Source organism: Hyalella azteca, unplaced genomic scaffold (assembly GCF_000764305.2).
Source record: "Hyalella azteca isolate HAZT.00-mixed unplaced genomic scaffold, Hazt_2.0.2 contig16642, whole genome shotgun sequence".
In the NCBI taxonomy this organism is placed as follows: Eukaryota; Metazoa; Arthropoda; class Malacostraca; order Amphipoda; family Hyalellidae; genus Hyalella; species Hyalella azteca.
Genome location: NW_025946456.1, coordinates 8,477 through 19,556, shown reverse-complemented (window position 1 = coordinate 19,556; position 11,080 = coordinate 8,477).

Genomic DNA, 11,080 nt, shown 5'->3' with positions numbered 1-11,080 from the left:
GCATTAATTAACGGAACCGTATCAGACTGGGTAACTGTGCGCAGTGGCGTACCGCAAGGAAGCGTTCTTGGACCTGTTTTGTTCGTCGCTTTTATAAACGATCTACAAGTAGTAGTGTCAAGCGTGTGCTCCATGTATGCCCTGTCTCTTATACACATCTCAAACGCCCTCTACTTCCTTACCGCCTCCCAAAATCTTTCTACCGCCCCTAGGGGGGCGATATCACCCACTTAGGGAACCACTGATCTATAGGCTTTATTTATAAATGTAGCGGTAGCGCTGTAGCGGCAAAACCTCGTATCGCTACTTAAATGAGTAGCGGGCGCAACCGCTACCACTACATTGCCTTAAATGTAGCGCCGCTACCGCTACCGCTACTGAAAATGTAGCGGCCACTAGTATATAGTGGCCGCTACATGTAGCGCGCTACTGCCCACCTCTTTTGATGTCTCCTTCTAGCCCACCAGATTTAGTAAAATTTTTAGTGCGATTATGCATGTATCCAATAAGATTTCGACAGTTTGAATGAAGTCAGGAAAGACTTGTCGAAATCTGTAAGATATGTAAGAAGTCATGAAAGACTTCTTACATATTATTAATCAGTAACATTGAAAAGATACGGTCGAAGGACCCTTTAGATCTCCTGTGAACTAGTTCTGAATAGTACAAAAATCGGCACCAGGCTTATTCCCAAGCGCAGCCTACACTAAGTTAACTCAAGACATACTGCAATATCGTAACCCTTTACGCTTCACAGCGAGGGGTTTCAAAAATAGACAACGAAAATTAGATTTTACTTTCTTTTCACAATAGACGGTGTTTCATATGCATGATTACTGAACACTTTGGCAAATAAAGAGCGTGCGCGGACAATTGTATCCCAAACTGAACTATTCTCACCCCCTTACCCCCCGGCCGTAACTAACACTATAACGCAGCTCAGTTCAGTATCATGACTACGAGTACATAATAAAACGTTGTGAGTTTGTAGACTTTTTAACGCCAACTCGCCCTATTATGCGAAACAAAATTATTCATTACTAAACTTATAATGTCTCCTAGCCCACCAGATGTAGTAAAATTTTTAGTGCGATTATGCAGGTCTCCAATAAGATTTCGACAGTTTGAATGAAGTCATGAAAGACTTTTCGAAATCTGTAAGATATGTAAGAAGTCATAAAAGACTTCTTACATATTATTAATCAGCAACATGAATTTCACCCGTATTTTCAAGTGATTAATAAAACTGCTGAAATAATAATCATTAGCCAGTGCTGAAATAATAATCATTAGCGAAAAAATATCCTATTTCAGTTTGTGCTTCTTCATGACCGGAAGATAAGAATATCAGTAGCTTCTTGGACACGGCGCATCGTGACATAACTTCTTTAAGGCATTCTACCTGAAGGCCCAGCGATGCCCACCTTACCATATCGGAATGCTTTGATGCCAGATAATAATTCAATTATTCATTGATCATGCACCACAGAATCGGCGTCTTTTTCTGTGCCAATAACAGGTACCAGAAGAGTCATGCAGCGGATCTACTTCGTGAGAAATACCCAGTGTTTATAAGAGATTTAACCAAATATAATATTGGAATTTGGTATACGAAAAGAGATTCGATAACGCGACGAGTAACTTTATCCTAAACTATTAATACATCTCACAGAGAAATCTCAAGCTAACGGAACAGTTCGCACCTTGCTACTTTGTAGGCAGTGATTTTATAGACAGCGTCATTAGTTACCTCCGCTGAAACGCAAGAAAAACACGAGTTCTATATGGAGATCGTTCATCTACCTGAAGCCTACGAACACTCGCGTTGCAGTACTATTTGTTGGACACCTGCATGAAATAGTAAGCCCATTAAAATATATTTGATCAAGATTGGCAATTTTGATCGATAGCTTCCTACTGTTACTCTTATAGGCATCATCAGTGTTTCATCTTTCAATATATATAGCAAATTTCATCTAAGTAGATAATTTTAGTGAATATGCCATCAAGTAATTGATGTTTAACTAATTCTTCCGAAAAAAATTTCCGCAGATTTAATGAGATCCACACGAAATCCTAATTTTCGTGAAAATTTCTTTAAATGAATAAACAAATTTATAAATTTCTAGAAAAAAATTTGTTCTATGGCAGTCAATATTCATCATGGACCTTATTAGCGAACTGGAACTGTTGATTAGACGGTGATATACTTCTGCTCTTGTATATTTTAAAGTATATGTTTCTGTTATGACAAATCATACGGGGCAATCATCAGATAAATTAATGAAATAATCTGCTTGTGGCAGCTTAGATTTCTTATGATATTCTTATCAATTTTTAATCTAGTAGAATATTGCCTATGAACAGATGAGAGGCCTCGGATAACTATTTCAACCTGCAAAACTATTATGAGAAAAATCCTGGCTCATATCTTTATTAGAATTGCAGATTGAGTTGCCGATAAATACGTAGACAAACTCACAGTTTTTTGTTTTGTCCGCGTAGTCTTGATACTGATCTGATATGCACAATAACGTTCTCATAGCGTTGCAATTCATCCACGCGACATTTCTTCTCGCTTCGAATCACCGATATGTGGAACAGCCTCCCCGATTACATCGTTGACGCTCCGAGTATAACCGCGTGCAAGAACTGACTTGATACAGACTAGACTAGAAGTATATGTTCAGACTTAAAATGCCTAGCACCATATCGAACCTTGTGGAAGTCCAGAAGCTATTTCAAACTATCGTCAGTTTTGAAAAGATACGGTCGAAGGACCCTTTAGATCTCCTGTGAACTAGTTCTGAATAGTACAAAAATCGGCACCAGGCTTATTCCCAAGCGCAGCCTACTGTAAAACGACATCAGTTCATTGATGAAATATTAATCATTAGTGAAATAAATATCCTATTTCAGTTTGTGCTTCTTCATGACCGAAAGATAAGAATATCAGCAGCTTCTTGGACACTGCGCATCGTGACATAACTTCTTTAAGGCATTCTACCTGAAGGCCCAGCGATGCCCACCTTACCATATCGGAATGCTTTGAAGCCAGATAATAATTCAATTATTCATTGTTCATGCACCACAGAATCGGCGTCTTTTTCTGTGCCAATAACAGGTACCAGGTACGTTATGCAGCGGATCTTCTACATCAGAAATAACCAGCGTAAATAAGAGATATAACCAAATATAATATTGGAATTTGGTAAATGAAAAAAGACTCGATAGCGCGACGAGCATTTTTATCCAAACTAAACTATTCACGCATCTCAAAGAGGCTGCTGAGGCAAACGGAAATGTTCTCATCTTGCTACTTTGTAGGCAGTGATTTTATAGACAGCGTCATTAATTACCTCCGCTGAAACGCAAAAAAAAACGAGTCCTATATATGTAGAGCGTTCATCTACCTGAAGCCTACGAACACTCGCGTTGCAGTATTATTCCATACACCGCTACATGGAGTAGTTTCACCATAAATATATATATGATCAAGGTGGGAAATTTTTGAATCAATAACGTCATGGTGTTACTTTTATATGTATCATGGTTGTCTTAATTTTTTAATAAGTAATAAAATTTTCTTCCAGTAAATAATTTGAGTGAATATGCTATCAAGTAATTTATGTTTACCTAATTCTCTTGAAAATTATTTCGCAGATGTTATGAGATTCACACAAAGTTTTCATCTTATGCTGGATTTTTATGAAAATTTTACTTATATGGCGGTCAATATTCCTAGACCTTATTAACGATCAGGAACTTATGACTAGACCGAGTGAGATTACAGCCCTTGTATATTTGAATTGAAAGCATAGGTTTTTGTTATGACAAATCATACGGTGCAATCATCAGATAAATAAATAAAATAATCTGCTTTTGCGTGCGCAGCCTAGATTTTTTATGATATTCTTATCAATTTGTAATCTGATAGAATATTACATATGAACAGAGTGTGGTCTCGTATAACTATTTCAAACGGCAAAACTATTATGAGAAAGATCATGGCTCATATCTTTATTAGAATTGTAGATTGAGTGGCCGCTAAATACATAGACAAGCTCACAACCTTCCGTTTTGTCCGCATAGTCTTGATACTGAACAGATATGCACAATAATGTTCGTGACGACAGCGGGAGAATAGTTCAGTCTGGGATACAATTGCCTACCGAGAATCTGTACAGGACCGGTGTATTCAGTAGCTATGGATTGGATGCAACGTTTTCCAGCACTTAATGCGCACGAAATTAGAAAAAGCTATACAGCATTTAAGAAAGCTGCGGGGTATAAAGCGCTTAGGGCGTACGGATAATATCGATATAGATTTCGTGTTACGAAGATTGACTAAAGAACTGCGGAAAGCGGAATAAGTATAATTGAATTGAATGATTGGGCAAAATGCTGGCGTCGCTGCTGCCCTGCGCACCCTTTTGTTGATGAGGCGTCTTAGTCCGACAGTCACGGACATTTTGACCGCTAGGTAATGCACAAGCATCAAACATTTGTTCAAACAGAGAATGTTTTCTTTGTTAAAACATTGAATAACACATGTAGTGAATTTTACTATTATACAAAGAGCACTTGGACACAAATATTGTCTATTTAGTGTTGATTCATCGCAAGCCTCTTTTTCAAGTAATACTGAATATAAAACATAAAATATAATTACTAACATGACAGCTGCTTGCAGATAAGCAGATTATTGCCCAGATTTTAATAATAAACTTTTAATATTAGAGGCCATGCCAGCGATTTGTGCTACAAAGATGTCGCGAACTTGTAAGTAATTAATATGTTCATTGGGAAATATTACATCAGAATATTGCAATAACGCGAGCCCTGGAGTGGTTGACATATAATCAATAATTGAATGTAATCATAAAAAAATCCCACAACCTCTTACTGAACTATTAATACCAAGTGAGTTTTCACGGAAATAAAGATTAAATATCAATTACGTGCTGGTATCCTTATTCAAATTAAGTTTATAAATTAATTCTTTACATTTCTTCTAACACGAATAAATAAAATCTAGAGCGATGCGTTGCAAATTTAGTTCGAGTAAAAAATCTTTAAATTAAAATCCACTATCCTGAACAATGGAGAAACTGCCTAACACATTGACGCTCGACTAGAAATTGGTGGTATCTAATTGCATAAATAATACTTTAGAAGTAACACAACGGTTAAAAGTCGCACACCTGATCATTCACACGGCAGGTGCAACACTGAAACGAGCTGACATCCAGTGCCGTATATATGTCTTGGAAAGATTACGTAATATGGAAACAGTGGAGGTCCAAAACACTCATACACCCGCATAAAATTGGTGCAAATGGTGCATCTTTTCCGCAACCCCATGTAGAAACACACTGCATTGACGTCTCCTAGCGTCCATGGGTTATTGTGCCGGGTATAGTTACGGCGTCTATAGACGTCTGTGCTAATTGGACCAAACTGGAAAAACTGAGGCGAGCGTCAAAGTGCTAAACTTGTTATACTCCCCGAATTCACACTGCAACTCAAGTGTTAAACGTCATCAGTTTAACGTCTCTTCGTATATGCCTCGGATGCAATTCCTTTTATTTTAGCGGAGATTACACTTTTTTACCTTTAATTCGTGGACGAACGACACAAAACAACTCATGCATAACTACTGAACACCACTAATTTATTAGGATACCTCTATTGCTGTCTCTTATACACATCTAGATGTGTATAAGAGACCATGTATATATGTTTCCTCCAGCTACTCCCGCAACTCATTTTCTTGAGATGTTGTCAGCATCTTATAATTTATTTAAGTTACCCATCAATTACGGTTTGATATCATTATCGATGTAGTTGTCTTCAACATCATTATTAATCAACGAATGCGAATTAATTCATGTTAAATATACATCTTTAACCTACCTGTAGTGTTAACGTTGTCTTTAAAAGCTGTATCATTAGGTTATTCATTCTTGCTCAAATATTTGCATTTCAATTTCACAGAACGTGGTGTGGTCTCCATAGACCAGCCCTTAATTGAGAGGGCTAAGTTTGCTTTTAGTTCAATAATTTAGTAAAATTGAAGTTGCTCAGGCGCTAGTAAAGTCTATTAATATATTTTCTAGGCTTAGCCGAGATGTTAGGCCACTTGGTGCTAACTATCAACCAGTAATGGTGGGCTTGCTGCGTTCTACTTCAATACAGTTCTACGACGGGCTGGACATATTATCTCTACAACTTCAAAGCTTGTTTATGAACATTTGTGCAGTTTCTGGGCATTCATTTCAGTGGCCAACTGATACCTTAAAATATATAGAAAAAATAAGACAAATTTCTCTTGAAATTTTAAATCTAATATAATGTATAAGCGGCGGTTATGTATATACGCATGAATGCAATGTATACGCATGTATGCACTAATATAATAGTGCATACATGCGTAAACTTGCAAGGCAATTCAGAAGCAGTTTTGTTGTCAGAATAATTGTTTACGCTAAGAAACGAAGAGGAAATCAATCCAAGAAAATTTTGATGAAATGCGAATATATTGACGACGCACATAACCAATATAACTTTCTGAGGCGCATGTTTCAGCGACGATTCAGATATTTGAAAAGTCATTCCTCTTGATAAATGTGGGATTAATGGAATGCATTGATAAATAAATGACGCAATCGAGGAAACTATTCCAGAATTATGACTGGGACAGTTGCGCAGGCGAGTTCGGCGAAGTGTCGATCCAGTGAACAGCTCTGAAGTATAACAGCTCTCAACCTGCTGCAGACGTCCAGACTGTTTATTAACGTTTATGATTATAAAACTATTTCCTACGAGAAATTCGTTTTGTTGATATCAGAGCTACGATGAATTCTTGGCCGTGATTTGTGATACTTTGGTGCTGGTGCGAGTTCAATTTTCAGAAGCTGGGCACCAAGAAATGTTTACGCAAGTAGAGTCACATTGGAATTCGTTCATTATAAATTCAATACTTAGTCTATTTATCACAGCATATCCTCACATTCTGAGGATGCTAAAATTAAAACTTAATGCCAGACTCACATGAGCAACATGATCTCGATGCTCTCTATTTGCTCCGTTTACTATCCCTGCCTGCTATGAACACAAGCTTCAGTACACAAATTAGTACAAATTAGTTACTACTTCAGTACAATTCATTAGACTTTAAAATTAGTAGAAAATTAGAAAATACCATCGACTAATTTTTCTCATAAACACAAGGAATTTTGGAACCCGACCCAGAACTACTGAAAATGATAATTTCCATTGACTTACTAGAAAACGAATCTATCGTTAACTAAATTATTATTTACCGCCAAGCGTTTAACATCATAGCCATCAGCTGGATTCAGTATCATAACCGCTCAGAACGACACCATATGAATCATTTTATATATTATAACTCTAATGACAGTGACTTTGTGTAAAAAATTGGCACCTGATACGTTGGCCATGTTTTTACACAAGTGAGTGAGTTGTCATTGTAACAGAATTGCCGACACATGTGAAGATGCCATTGAGCTCAGCAGGCAAAGTTTGGTCGCATGCGCAGTTTGGTCTAATGTGAATATTTTGAAAAAATATTCATGTTTTGTGTTTGAGTTATCTTTAAAAATTTACCTCATTGTATATCTTTCTATAATCGATAATTCAGAAGTGTGCTACCGACACTGATTGACTCAATTCCCGAAGGCTTCCTCTACAGCGTATAAGGAAATCATATTCGTTAGCCTATCAAGTTGGTCGCTCTAAATCTCAGCATGCCAGATGGACCTGACGGCTTCCACCCCAGATTACTGAAAGAGTTAGCAACCGTGCTAGCCGGCGCTTTGACGACATTTTTACAAAAAACTTAGAACGAAGGAACTTTGCCGACCGATTGGAAAAAAGCTCAGGTAACACCATTGTTCAAAAAAGGTTATAAAAGTAGCCCCGGAAACTATCGCCCTGTCACTCTGACGATTGTTGTTTGTGAGGTAATTAAATCTGTTTTGAGAGATAGGATAATCGATCGCTTGACTGTTAACTATCTCCTATCAAGCTGTCAACATGGCTTTATTCCGATAAATCCTGCTCCACTAACCTCTTGTCAACGTTGAACGATTGGACTCGCCTGCTGGGCGAAGAGGAGCCAGTGGATGCAGTGTACCACAATTTTGCCAAAGCATTTGACTGTGTTCCGCAGGAGCGGCTGTTGCGTAAAGTGAACTCTTTGGGATTAGAGGGAAATGTACCCCAACGGATTAGAGATGTTCTAGTAGGTAAACGACAACGTGTCAGTATTAACGGAACCGTGTCAGACTGGGGATCAGTGCGCAGTGGCGTGCCACAAGGGAGCGTTCTTGGGCCTGTTTTGTTCGTTGCTTTTATGACCGATCTGCCGGAAGTAGTGTCAAGCGTGTGCTCCATGCTCCATGTCAAGCGTGTGCTCCGATGACCCATAAGATTATAATACAGTTAAAAATGCGTAAAATAAAGTGAAATTTCAAGATGATCATGATAGTTTAGTTAACTGGGATGATACGTGGCAGACGCGTTGTAATGCTGACAAGTGTTAAGTACTTCACCTAGGGAAGAACAATGAACAGTAAGCTTACAGCATGAGAAGGCACGGTTGCAAATAGATAGTAATGATTGAGAAGTCTTGCGTGGAAAAAGATTTGGGAGCTTATGTCGACAAGGGGCTAAAATTTTCTAGGCATATTGAAACGCACGATAATAAATCTAATAAACTTATTTGACTGGTCATCTAGAAAGATCTTACGAGTTCCTAGATGCAGAAGCGGTGATGTCGCTGATGTGCGCCCGAAGTTAGGTAACGCCGTGTGGTCACCGAAATTTGAAAAGGACAAAAGTTTAGGAGAGTGTGTTCAAAGACGTGCAGCAAGGATAATTTCAGGCTTGAATGGCAAGTCCTATGAAGAAGAATTAAAAATTATGAAGCTTCACAGCCTCTGTTATCAACGTCTGCGTTGTGACCTCATTGAAGTATACAAGCATACTCATGGCTTATACAAGGTCCCAGAATGATTGCTAGAATTTGAAACAAGAACCACCACCAGGGACCACGGCTATAAACTAATAAAGCAGCGTTGTAACTCAACTACGCGGTAACATTTCTTTTTGCTTCTTGGCATCGAAATGTGGAACAGCCTCCCTAGCTGGTTGCATCGTTGACGCTCCGAATATAAATGCGTTCAAGAACAGACTAGATGAAGCTATGGATAAATATATGTTCAGACATGAAATGCCTAGCACCATATCAAACCTAATGAAAGTCTAGCAGCTATTTCAACTATCGTCAGTTTTGAAAATATCCGGTCAAATAACCTGCTTTTAGATCTTCTGTGAACTAGTAACGAAAAATACAGGAGTCGGCGGCAGGCATCATCAGGCCTATTACTCAGCGCCGCCATTACAATTTTATTTAGCTCTATATTGCAACACCGTAACCCAAAACGCTCTACAGCGTAGGTTATCAAAATTTTTTAACATTTACGTTAAGATATACTATATGCTAAAGATGAACGTGGTAACATATGCTTGATTACTGAACACTTTGGTAGGTGATGACCGTCCCCAGGCAATTGTATCTCAAACTGAACTATTCTCACCCCCTCCCCGGCAGTCACAAACACTGTAACGCATCTCAGCTCAGTATCATGACTACGAGTACATAATGAAAGGTTGTGAGTTTGTAGACCTTTTTAACGCCAACTCACCCGGGAATTAAAAAAATAGTCATTATTAAACAGGGATCGACTGCTTGATGTCTCTTTAATTCTTGCCCACCAGATGTAGTTGCGTTTCTAGTTCGATTATGCATATATCCAATAAGATTTATGCAGTTTGAAAAAGTCACGAAAGACTTCTTACATAGTATTAATAATATGAATAACACCCGCATTTTCAAATGACTAATAAAAAATAAATGATGATGGGCGATGTGGGTTAGAATTTTTATGAGGAGAAGAAACTCGGATGTAAAATAATCGAGTACCTCTCAGGTTGAATTTCCTGGGCTGAATTTCCTAAAATGCACATAATATTTCAGTATATTTCTGTCGTGGCTTTAGAGCATGGGAATATGATATTGTATAATCATCAATATGTAGTTGACGATTATTCCTGTTACCTATAATAAAACGATCAAATCGCTCGAGACGTAAAACGACATCAGGCCAGTGCTGAAATAATAATCATTAGCGAAAAAATATCCTATTTCAATTTGTGCTTCTTCATGACCGAAAGATAAGAATATCAGCAGCTTCTTGGACACGGCGCATCGTGACATAACTTCTTTAAGGCATTCTATCTGAAGGCCCAGCGATGCCCACCTTACCATATCGGAATGCTTTGATACCAGATAATAATTCAAATATTCATTGATCATGCACCACAGAATCGGCGTCTTTTTCTGTGCCAATAACAGGTACCAGAAGAGTCATGCAGCGGATCTACTTTGTGAGAAATAACTAGCGTTTGTAAGAGATTTAACCAAATATAATATTGGAATTTGGTATGCGAAAAGAGATTCGATAACGCGACGAGTAACTTTATCCTAAACTATTAATACATCTCACAGAGAATTCTCAAGCTAACGGAACAGTTCACACCTTGCTACTTTGTAGGCAGCGATTTTATAGACAGTGTCATTAATTACCTCCGCTGACACGCAAGAAAAACACGAGTTCTATATGGAGAGCGTTCATCTGCCTGAAGCCTACGAACGCTCGCGTTGCAGTATTATTTCCTGGACAGCTACATGAAATAGTAAACCCATAAATATATATATGATCAAGTTGGGGAATTTCGATCGATAGCTTCCTACTGTTACTCTTATAGGCATCATCAGTGTTTTATCTTTTAATATATATCGAAAATTTCATCTAAGTAGATAATTTGAGTGAATATGCCATCAAGTAATTGATGTTTAACTAATTCTTCCGAAAAAAATTTCGCAGATTTAATGAGATCCACACGAAATCTGAAACTTCGTGAAAATTTCTTCAAATGAATAAATAAATCTATAAAGTTATAGATAAATTTTATTGTATGGCAGTCAATA